Raw genomic sequence first — 12,975 nt, forward strand, 5'->3', positions numbered from 1 at the left:
ACCTTAACCATAAACGCATCACACATCCACTTGCCTCTAAGGTAATACAGAGTACTTTCTTTGTGATCCCAAATATATGGTAAATTAATTCCTGAAAAAAATTATTAGCTGAATAATAAATGTTGTTAGAATATATTGTAGAATATATTATTACTATATTACATAATATGTTATAACTATGTATATGTAATCTTATACATAGTTAGAATATATTTAGTTACCATATAAATATAGGGTTTACTTATTCATCACACATAATCCCTCTTATATAAACCCATCTTGTATACATCTTATATATATCAATCAATATATAGAGAAATATACTCTCCCTTATTTCTAACATGGTATAAGAGCCTCTCGATTACTGGTAATAATCTTATCAGTTTATCATAATCACCGCTGGGGATGGCACCATCAGCCCCATCCCTCGCGGTCGACCTTCGGTGATCAACCTTTAAACTTATGCTTCTGCATCCTAACCTTTAGTCTAAAGTTCATAATCAGCAAAAGCCTTATTTGGCTGCCCAATCAGCCTCCAAGACGCATCAACAGCGGTGCCAACAGTAGTGCGTCACCTGCTACGATAGTTGCCATGCAAAACACAGCCAGCAGCGGTGCCAGCAATAGAGCCATGTCACCTACCACGTCAAACACAGTCAGCAATGGTGCCAACAGTAGTACCACGTCAGCTGTTAATCATGCATCCATCATCATCATGGGTGAAAAACCATCTCCATCAAATTTCCATAACTTTCATGATCTTGCCTTCAATCTTAAGTTGGGTTCATACTCACCTTGAGTTTGAGGGGGACTGTTAGATTACAAGTTTACCTATTTACTTATCATCTAGGATTCTTACATATATATTACAGATTACCATATATGAGTACACCTACAATATTAGTATATATATATAGGTTACTTGTTCATCACTCACCTATCCACAAACCTTTTCCTATATATAACCTTTATGTAACATCTCACACATCAATAAAATACAGAGTTCTATACTCTATCTCTTTTATATTTAACATGGTATCAGAGCCTTTCGATCTCTGGTAAATAATTTACCAGTTTATCATAGTCACCGCCGAGGATGGCACCATTAACCCCATCCTCGGCGGCAGTGGTCAACCAATACGCTTCCGCACTCCAAGATCTTCATATGCCCTGTTTAGGGAAGCTTCGTTATTTAAGTCTTTCTCTGGAAAACCCAACGAGATGCCTTGTTTAGAGAAGCCCCACATAGGGATGCCCCGTATAGGGAAGCCTCGTTGTTTAACTATATGCCTCGTTCAAAGATGATCAACGTGTCGGATCAACTCCATCACCGCGCCACCATGCGCCTCAAGTGGTAATCCTACTCTTCCATGCACTTTCACGCACACCGGCTGTAATCCCGCACCTCAACGTGTTGGATCAGCTTTGTCACTGTGCCACCATGCGCCATCAGTGGTCATCAGCTCCGTCATCGCGTCGCTACACACTACCACGTCAGATCCAAGCCGCGCCATGTGTCATCCTGCCATGTCAACACCGCCGCGTCATTCTGCCACGTTATATCCACGCCATGCCACGTGTTAGGCCACGCCATCCTGCCACGTCATTCTGCCACGCCGCACCACGTCTGCACTGTTGCATCATTTTGTCACGTCAAATCCACACCGTGCCACATGTCAGGCCACGTCAGCACTGCCGCGTCATTCTTCCACATTAAATCCACGTCGCGCCACATCATCCTGCCACGTCAGCTACATCTATTGACTGTCATTTTGTTTGTCATCATCTTCTTCAGAAGACTTTACAATTGCGGTCCATCACTTCACATGATAGATCGTTGATGTTTTCACCAAATCGCTTCCGTTAAGCTGCTTTCAATATCTCATTTCCAAACTCAAGATGGTTTCATTGAATCTACTTGATTTTGAGGGGGTTGTCAGAATATATTATTACTATATTCTAACCATGTATAAAATATATAATTACTATATTGTAGAATATATTCTAACCATGTATATGTAATCTTATACATGGTTAGAATATATTTAGTTACCATATACATATAGGGTTTACTTGTTCATCGTATATAACCCTCCTATATAAACCCCTTTTGTATACATCTTATACACATCAATACATTACATAGTTATACTCTCTCTTTTAATTCTAACAAATGTTGAACTGTTTTTAAGCATTGATTTGTAACCTTAGATTTTTAAAGGGTATAAATTTGTTTAGTTCAACAAAAACTCTAAGCAAATATTTAAGTGACAGTCAAATTTAATCACAAATTAATTGTTTACGCATATTGAATATTATCCCAACAGTGTCTAAAAAAAAAACAAATAATGGTTTAATAAATATATATGTACAATAGATAACAAAAAATTTACAATGTAAGTTCATAAACCACAAAGAGTTGTAATCTAGTACTATTTGTTCTCTCTTAAAATAGAACGACAAGCATTAGTGAAGTGAGTGCGAATTATTTGTTAGGAAACAAGAAAAGCCCATAAAAATAATAAATGAATCATTTTGAGACTGTTTGGATAACTTATTGAATATGAGTAAACAATTAATTTGATATTAATATTTGATTGTCGCTTAAATATTTATTTAGAGTTTTTGTTGAACTAAACAAATTTACCCTTTAAAAATCAACAGTTACAAATCAATGCTTAAAAACGGTTTAACATTTATTATTCAGCTAATAATTTTTTTAGGAATTAATTTGTCATATATTTGGGATCACAAAGTAAGTACTCCATATTACTTTAGAGGCAAGTGGATGTGCGATTTGTTTATGGTTAAGGTATTAAAAATAAATAAATAAATAAATATTACTAAAAATTTATCATTTGTTGCATTTTATAGACCAATATTAACGCAAGTTACATAACTTTTGAAATTAGAAGGAATGTGTAACCCTAGTCACTACTCACTTAATGACAACTTTACACTATATATATATATATATATATATATATATAGACCAATCACATATTCTAATCCAAACAAAATAAATAAGGTATAGTACTTGCCATTTAATTTTATAATAAAAGAAGATGTAGCGCCGCAGATTTATTTTTCCTTTTCGGTGTCACATACCAACTAATTTTAGGTAAGTAATAATTGATGACAAAAGGGTTATTATATGTCGGCTTTCACTCACATAAATTAATGTCAAACTTTCAGACTTCAAATCATTATCCCTATATCATCAATATAATAATTATTCTGGTAAACCATAATGAGTAATGATAGGCAACGCCAAAGAGAAAACGGAAAACTTCCCCAATTTGATTTGGCTAAGCCACGTCAGAATTTAAAAAAAAAAAAAAAAAAAAAAAAAAAAAAAAAACACACACACACACACATGGTGCTTTCTCTTTCCCTTCACAAACAAGTAACTAAAAACTCTCCAAAATTAGATGAAGAGAGCAAAAGAAAATAATCACAAACCGGAAATTACTTATTTCCGTGTTTCATAAATTTAAATTTACAAAGTAAAAAGTCATAGAACTATACAAATACAATATTATCTATACTATGTATAAATCAAATATTTATTGTTTTAAAATTTATATTAAGGAAGTTTTAATCTATAATTTATTCATCCTATTAAATTTAAATATTTATTGTTTTAAAATTTATATTAAGGAATTTTTAATTTATAATTTATTCATCCTATTAAAGTTCTACAAAATATATTTGTCGTTTAGAGAAAAAGTAGGGGTCGAAAGTAATTTTACAAAAGCTGACGCTTGAGGAGAAGTGTTGTATATATCTAATTTTGGAGAGTTTTTAGTTATCTGTTTGTGAGGGGAAAGAGAAAGCACATGTATTTTTTTTCTTTTCATTTATACCATGTAAGAGGCGACTCTTTCTTTTTTAATTTTGATGTGATAGCCAAATCAGATTTGGGGAGCTTTTGCGTTTTTTTCTTTCGTTTGCTGTACCAGTGCTATACAATAGATTACATTCTTTTAGGCATGTTTTTTTAAAAAGATAATTTAACTGTGAAACGGTCGCAACCTGCGTTAATGAAAAAAAAATAATAATAATAAATAAATAAAATTCATTTCCAACACTACTTGAGTTTCTTTTAAGGCATGTTTTTTAAAAAAAAGGATATTACTTTTATTGAAGAGTTTTCTTTTGTCAACTAGCTAAGAGACTAAAAAGAGTTTTTTTAATTAATAATTATATATAAATTAAGAGATTAAATCATTTCTTTATACGTGTGAAAATCAATTCTGGTAAAAATCACATCAGTATAATCATGGTAAAAGTCATATATATATATATATATGTATATATATATAAATTATATATAAATATAATTGGATGAAAAACATAAATATTGCTTTTGGAAGCACAATATTGGTAGCTTCGATTTGAAATCAGAAGAAATCTTCTAATCTATCGATTCAGTGCTCCCAAACATAATAAAAGTGATTTGTAATAATCGAAACCAATTAAAGTGATTTTATAAACTCTTAATCTTGTTCTCAACACTCAAGGGTGAATCCAGAAATTGTTAGTGGGATGGGCTAATATATCTATGGGTAGGCTAATAGTAGTAATTTATTTATTTATTTATTTTTTGCTAGGCTAAAATTAGGTAAAGTAAAATTTTTTATTTATTTTTGTGTGGACTTGAGCCCAGCCAAGCCCACTCCTAGATCTGCCAATGTCAACACCTTTAATATTTATCTCAACACATTTTAATATTTTTCTCGGCATCTTTTAATCTTTTTCTCAACATATTTAATCTTGTTTTCAACACCTTTTAATCTTATTTTTAATATTCTTAATCTTTACTTCAACACCTTTTAATCTTTACCTCGATACATTTTAATCTTGTTCTCAATCTCAAATATGAGTGATCTGATTTATTAATAATAAATGAATAAATCAACACCCTACTCAAGTAGTGAGCATCTGTTATGTGCTAGCAATTGAAATGAGTTTTTATGGTAGTCTTATTTGAGTAGGGCATGACACCTCAAATTGATTGATTTTTTCATTTATTAATTTTTTGAGATTACTTAGATTTGAGGTTGAGAAAAATATCATAAGGTATGAAGATAAAGATTAAAAAATGTTGAGAACAAGATTAAATGTATTGAGAACAAGATTAAAGGTGTTGAGAACAATATTAAAAGGTGTTGAGAACAAAATTATAGGTGTTGAGAAAAAGATTAAAAGGTGTCAAGAAAAAGATTAAAATATGTTAAGATAAAGATTAAAGGTGTTAAGAACAAGATTAAAGTTTATAAATCACTTAATTGAGTTCAATTATTACAAATTATTTTTGTTGTGTTTGGGAGCACCAAATCGATAGATTGAAAGATTTTTTCCAATTTCAAATCGAAACTACCATTACCGTGCTTCCAAAAACAATATTTATGTTTTTCCATCCAATTTTGTGGTTGATACACGTATGTTAATTTTTTTGTTTATTGAGGTAAAGATTAAAACGTATTGAGATAAAGATTAAAAGGTGTTACGAACAATATTAAAATGTGTTGAGAAAAAGATTAAATGTGTTAAAAATAAGATCAAAATGTAAACAAAATTATAGTTATTGAGAAAAAGTTTAAAAGGTGTCAAGAAAAAATTAAAATGTGTTAAGATAAAGATTAAAGGTGTTGAAAAAAAGATTAAAAGTTTATAAATCACTTTAATTGGGTTTGATTATTACAAATCACTTTTGTTATATTTGGAAGCACCGAATCGAGGAATTGGAAGATTTCTTCCAATTTCAAATCAAAACTACCAATACCGTGCTTCCAAAAGTAATATTTATGTTTTTTCATCCAATTACGTGGTTGATGCACATTTGTTAATATGATGAGCTTTCATGTTTAGTCCATATAATTTATTCTAAGTATACATGCGTCACATGTGGACTACTTTTCTTTTTTGATATGAATTTTTATGTTACTATTTCGATGACAGAGAGGGGAGTGAAAGTCACACAAAATTTTACCAATTAGGTAATAGCCTCAAATTATATTGTACCAATTAGTTATTTTTTATTCATGAATGCATTAGATAAATATTGATACAGAGAATAGTTGAAGAAAAAAAAAAAAAAGAACCCACAAAAAACAACGATAATAATTTAAACGTCCGTATTCCTTTGTGAATTTTAGTAAGGGTAGGAAGAGAATGAGATGGTACTTTGAAATGATAATTTGTGAATTTTATTGGTAAAATATATGTTTTATGTGACATTTAAGATATAACAACCCTTATACTAATATGTTATGAGATAATTAACAATATGCTAATAAATGATTAATTAAATATGTAACTATATATTTAATTAAATATGCAAAATAAAGTAATAAATTAATAAATAATAAATAAAGAACCTGGACCGAGGCTAGTATTGAATACTATGTCCTTAAGACAGATTCGCCCTACTATGGTGTTAACAGACTCAGTGGCGTCTATCTCCCATGATACAACGGTCTACATCCACCATTAACAACACTACAAACTTATGGATACGGTGAACTTGCTCAGTGTAATACTCTCTCTGACTCAAAAATGCATCTATACTATATAAATGCTAAAGTGGATGTAATCCATCCAAACCAAATGGTTCAGACCAATCTTAATATAGTTCAATGAAATTGGATTAGGGTCTAAGTGGCTTGGACCACTTGACCTATGGTTTGAATTCACTTGGGTTGGGTTCAAGTCTATAAAGGGAGATAGAAAAACAAAATTGAATTGAATGAATTGCAAATGGCAGCCCAATGGGGTATTTATAGAAATAGAAGTGTCTTTTCGGATTGGGTGTGTCTTTTCATTACTGGACACACCCATTTATATGTGTCTTTTCATTACACACAACCATTTATATGTGTCTCTTCATCACTGGACACAACCATTTATATGTGTCTCTTCATTACCGGACACAACCACTCCCATTGGTTGCAATGGTTCACATGGTGTCTATTCATCACTAGACACATCCACTCCAATAGTTTGCAATGGTTCACATGGTGTCTATTCACCACTAGACACATCCATTCCAATAGGTTATATTTGTTCATTTTAAGTTAATCACATTTGTTCGGTAAAAAACATTTATTAATGACTAATAAAACAATTTTCATTCACAATTTCTAACAATCCCCTACATGAATGGAAATTGGCTGCTTAAATGCAAAAGATGATCATGCAAACATTAGAGAGAGTATAGTTGGAAAGTAACTGCATCAGGATAGGTAGCTTTTGCCTTTGAACCTTCCCTAGTGTATTACTATCGGATTTATTAGCTAACCAGTAAACATGATGTCTTGAACTGTTCAACCGTTGATGTAAACCAAGACAATAGCAAACACATAGTTCCCTTCCTCACAGAGTTGGTTCTCATTGTTATGTTCATTTTGGCCTTGAACAACTCCTGGTATTCAATAAGTGCTTCAGAAAACTTAGCCTTTATAGTTTTCATAGAAGCGGCCCCACTTCACACTCATATAGGTGACTTCTTATTTAGAGTATCCTACCATACCCCACTTGAATTTTCAAGGTATAAGAATCATTAAAAACATAGTTTATCCTAATCCTCGGTGTAGGTAGCACTGTTTCATCATAGAAATGGGTAGAAGATTTATATCTTCCCAGTGCTTCTGGTGAGTCACTCAGAATTTCTGTTGTCCCTTTAAACCTAGATCTTAGAATCTCCAGTTAGCTAGGTTGGGTTTCCATTAAGGTGACTCGTTAGCTTTCGGCTTTAACCCAATTCCCCTCGATGATATGTACAATTGCTTTCTAGTACAACCATAATTTTATATATGGCCACAATGTTGTGTTTAGAAATAATACACTCTACAGAGATTTCTCCAGTTAAGAACAACTGTATACTTTATGCCCTAAAATTGCTTATTGTTAGCAATATCATTTTCTTTAGTGGCATAGGTGTAGACTTACTTTGAAATGTCCTCTAGGTGAAGTCTGTTGACTTTCCTATTTGATTTATTCAAAGTTTCTAACTTTGAGTTATATTGAGAACATGCAACTACACCTTTAATATAAAAGACATATTCACTCTTGGATTTGAAATCTTTAATATCCCACATCTAGATTATATCATTATTACACCTCCAATTTAATTAGATACCTCGATCTATGAAATATTGGACTTAGGATGTATCTCAACTACCCATTTATTGTTTTTCAGTGATCCTATCCTGGATTGAAAATATGCAATTGAACGCAGTTATTAAGATGCTCTGCAATCTCAACTAATGATATACTTTGACTAGTATTTATATTTGAGATTTTCATCTACAAAAGTTAGCTAGGCTTTTATTATCATAACTAGTATTATCTTAATCTCAAACTATTGAGAATATACTATGTTATCAGATGTTGAATCTTTCATATTAAATATACCAATTAGTATATTATTTATTTTTTAAGGCATACAATAACTTATACATCACATTTATGTCATAAGCTTGCACACTTGACTTTTCAACTGGAACAAATAACCCAGCTCTTTAACTGGAAAAAAAAAAAAAAAAAAAAAAAAAAAAAAAAAAAAAAAAAAATCTCTTCTAGTTGTTCCATAATATTTTCGTCATAGGAAATAACATGTACTATTGTTATAATGCTAAAAATGATTTTTGGTTATATCCTAAAATTCTTAGGACTCGGAACCCCCCACATGTATAAGTACTTCTCTTAAGTTGAGTGACTCGGAGCAGATTTCATCTATGGATAATATCTCCCCACAACTTTGAGATAATCCTGAAATTTTATCTCTTATGTATTTATTATGATTTTCCAACTCTGGAAATACTATATATTAAATACTTCACCTCATCTACCTTTTTAATGTTCCATATTCGCTTCTCAACAAGCATGTATAATAGTCTCTAGTGCATATGTATTCACTTTGTTACTTTATCTCTAACTTATTCTGATAATAATTCACAGACATTATTGTGAATTAATGCTAGAGAAATTAATTAGATTGAGCTCTAATTAATATTTGCTTCTAGATTTCTCATATTTATGACTTGAGTTATTTATGCTTAGGTTCATGTTAAATTAGTCATATTAATTAATATGTCATAACCTTTCATGTGTCACACATCACATAACTCAATCATTCAAGCAAATAACTCGATTATTATTTAAGCTTTGGATACATCACCACATAGTGAGCATTCACTTCTCAACTATCATTATCAGTTAAAAGTGAATTCTTTGATATCATTACTAGCTTAGATTAAGTACAACTCTTCTCATATCTCACTACTAGGTTATGATGAACACCCACTTCTCAGCAATTACTACTAGCTTGAAGTTAAGTTTGCTCAGCTATCAATTCTAGTAGCTCATAGTTTTAGTACACACTTATCTAAGTAGTCTACCTACTTTGGTAGTAGAGAAATTTATTTTGAAGAATATTCTTCAAAAAACTACTACTTTATAAGTAATATTCTTCCTTCCTACAGGAGCAGATATGATGTATAACTTAAATAGCTTATAACTAAAATGGTTACTCATCATCCTTTTATTTTTTTTCTACCAAGTTGACAGCTAGAACCAACTAGCTGGTTTTCATCTTCCTCTTAGATTTTGTGCACCTCATTAATCATTTTAGCTTACAGCTAAGTTAACTAGTTTGCAACTCAGTAACATTTTAGCTTTTAGCTAAATTGTACATTATAGCTAACTAGCTTGATTTAGCTTGTCTCAGTATACTTGTTTACTGTATCCATAACATTTTCTATTAAACTCTTTAGAATTGTCAGAATTTTTTTTCTTATTCAGCCCATTTACAGCTATACGTGTCTTTAAACACTAATATAGATCTTTTCCCTTGACTATCGGGAGAATTGACATAGCTAGACTAGTCAATTTTTGTCTGTTGTATTAAATACATAAACCAGTCATGATCTCATACAAAATTAATAATATCACACATTAAATAAACTATATTGTAAAATTAAATTACTATGCACATTAAGTAATTTAACTGCATAGCTCAATATTATAATCTCAAATAAAAGTAAGCACTTATATAAATAATATTAAATTCACATAAATAATATTATATCACCTGATTAATTATATCACATAATTAATTTAATAAACAATAATATCCAGGAGAAGACTTTGCTTCCACAAAGATTTGTGGCACATTCTCCAATAAACATGCTAGAAAACTAGGACTAAAAGATTTAGATGTTCTAGCCATCTTGCTACGTCTAAGCTCATCCTTATTTTCGATCATTGTATGATTTATGCACAAGAAAATGATATGCACTACTGTTGTGAGCATAACCTATCAAAGGTTTTATGTAACGATCCACTCCACCACATGGTATGATATTGTCCGCTTTGGGTTTGAGCCCGCATGATTTTGTTATTGTGTTTTATCCTAAAAGGTCTCATACCAATTGGAGATAACACTACCACATAAAATCACTTTACCTTTCCCTTACGTAGGTGGTGTGGGACTATGCACCTATAGCTCGCTCAGTGTGGTAGCATGTCAGTGCCTCTTGCACCTGCCCACAACACACCTACCCACCCACCCACCCACAAGGTCGCCATATTATGGGTCCAATTTTAACTTTCTTAGGAGTAGGAACTGCAACCTTAGTTAGACACCCCTACACTTTTAAGAATTTATAGGAAAGTTTTCGACCTTTCTATAATTCATATGGTGTCACATTCGTTTTCTTTTGTAAAGCAAAGCCTCCCCCCACAAATTCTAGGTTAAACCAGAACTTATTAACATAGCATTCATCATTTCTTTTAAAGTACAATTTTTGCATTTAGTAATACCGTTCCATTGAGGTGAATAAGGAACGATAGTTTGGTGAATAATACCATGTTCTGAACAAATGTCAATGAATGGTATTTCGTATTCATTACCTATATCACTTCTTAATACCTTGATCTTTTTACCAAGTTGATTCTCAACCTCATTTTTGTAATGTTTAAACATTTTTAAAATTTCATCTTGCTTCGTAGGAAATATACAAAACAGTTTCTCGTGCAGTCATTGATAAAAGTAACGAAATACCTTTTTTCACTTCTAGTTGGCACAAATTTAAGATAATATAATATACTACATAATATAATATTACAAAATTAAAATAATTCAACCAATATTGAATTATATAAATAATAATTCAATAATCTACTTATATAACATGCTTCAATTTCACATAATATTGAACACATCAATATTTAGCATGTTATCATATAATTATGTATATAACAATATTTTATTATATCTCAATTATTAGTATAATCTCTACTTGTTTATATCTTAAATAGAAACATATAATAAGATCTATACAAGGCCTAAATATGTCTTAAGATTGTTGGTAAAATATATGCTTCATGTGATATTTAAGATATAACAACCCTAATACTAATATGCTATGAGATAATTAACAATATGCTAAGAAATGATTAATTAAATATGCAACTATATATTTAATTAAATATGCAAAATAAAGTAATAAATTAATAAATAATAAATAAAAAACCTGGACCGAGGCTAGTATTGAATACTATGTCCTTAAGACAGATTCGACCCGCTATGGTACTAACAGACTCAGTGGCGTATATCTCTCGCGATACAACGGTCTACATCCACCAGTAGCAGCACTACAAACTCGTGCATACGGCTAACCTCCTCAATGTAATACTCTCTCTGACTCAAAAATGCATCTATACTATATAAATGCTAAATTGGAAGCAATCCGAACCAAATGATTTAGACCAATCTTAATATGGTTCAATGAAATTGGATTAGGGTCTAAGTGGCTCAGGCCACTTAATCCATGATTTGAACCTACTTAGGTTGGGTTCAAGTTTAGAAAGGGAGAGAGAAAAACAAAATTGAATTGAATGAATTGCAAATGGCAGCCCAAGGGGGTATTTATAGAAATAGAAGTGCCCTTTCGAATTAAGTGTGTCTCTTTATCATTGGACACAACCATTTATATGTGTCTTTTCACTGGACACAACCATTTACATGTGTCTCTTCATCACTGCATACAACCATTTATATGTGTCTCTTCATCACCGGACACAACCACTCCAATTGGTTGCAATGGTTCACATGGTGTCTGTTCATCACTGGACACATCCACTCTAATAGTTTGCAATGGTTCACATGGTGTCTGTTCACCATTAGACACATCTATTCCAATAGTTTGCAATGGTTCACATGGTGTCTGTTCATCACTAGACACATCCAATCTAATAGGTTATATCTGTTCATTTTAGGTTGCATTGAATACTGATTAGGGTGACACATTCTTCCTAATTTCAAACATTCTTTCTTGATTTCAAAAGTTAAGTTACTTATGTTACTATTGATCTATAAAATGCAACAAATTATATTTTTTTTAATAATCTTTATTTATGTATTTTTAATACCTTAATCATAAACACATCACACATTCACTTGCCTATAAGGTAATACGGAGTACTTACTTTGTGATCCCAAACATTTGGTAAATTAAATCCTGAAAAAAAATTATTAGCTAGATAATAAATGTTGAACCATTTTAAGCATTGATTTGCAATGTTTGACTTTTAAAGGATAAATTTATTTAGTTCAACAAAAACTCTAAGCAAATATTTAAGTGACAATCAAATGTTAGTCGCAAATTAATTGTTTACTCATATTGAATAAGTTATCCAAACAACGTCTAAACAAAAAAATAGTAATAATAATCAAATAATAGTTTAATAAATATATATGTACAATAGACAACAAAAAATAAATTATTATTTTTACAATTTAAGTTCATAAACCCCAAAGAGTTCTAATCTAAGTAATATTTGTTCTCTTTGAAAATAGAAGGAATTTAATTGATTTTATTTTAAATTTTTTGGTGTTTAATTATCTGAAATTTAAGTAAATATTTATTGAGTAAAATAAACCTAACAAAAATAACTTGTAATTTTGTT

At 30.9% G+C, this 12,975-nt stretch overlaps 1 protein-coding gene across 2 annotated transcripts in view; it reads right to left on the reverse strand.

Moving 5' to 3' along the window:
• Window positions 1-12,975, reverse strand: part of LOC132278540 (transcription factor GTE9-like) — a 40,171-nt gene that overhangs the window by 11,792 nt on the left and 15,404 nt on the right. The gene's annotated exons all lie outside the window — the stretch shown is intronic.

The sequence above is a fragment of the Cornus florida genome, unplaced genomic scaffold (assembly GCF_030987335.1).
Source record: "Cornus florida cultivar Cherokee Brave unplaced genomic scaffold, ASM3098733v1 CherokeeBrave_3.0.0_Hap2_Chr10, whole genome shotgun sequence".
Taxonomy (NCBI): domain Eukaryota; kingdom Viridiplantae; phylum Streptophyta; class Magnoliopsida; order Cornales; family Cornaceae; genus Cornus; species Cornus florida.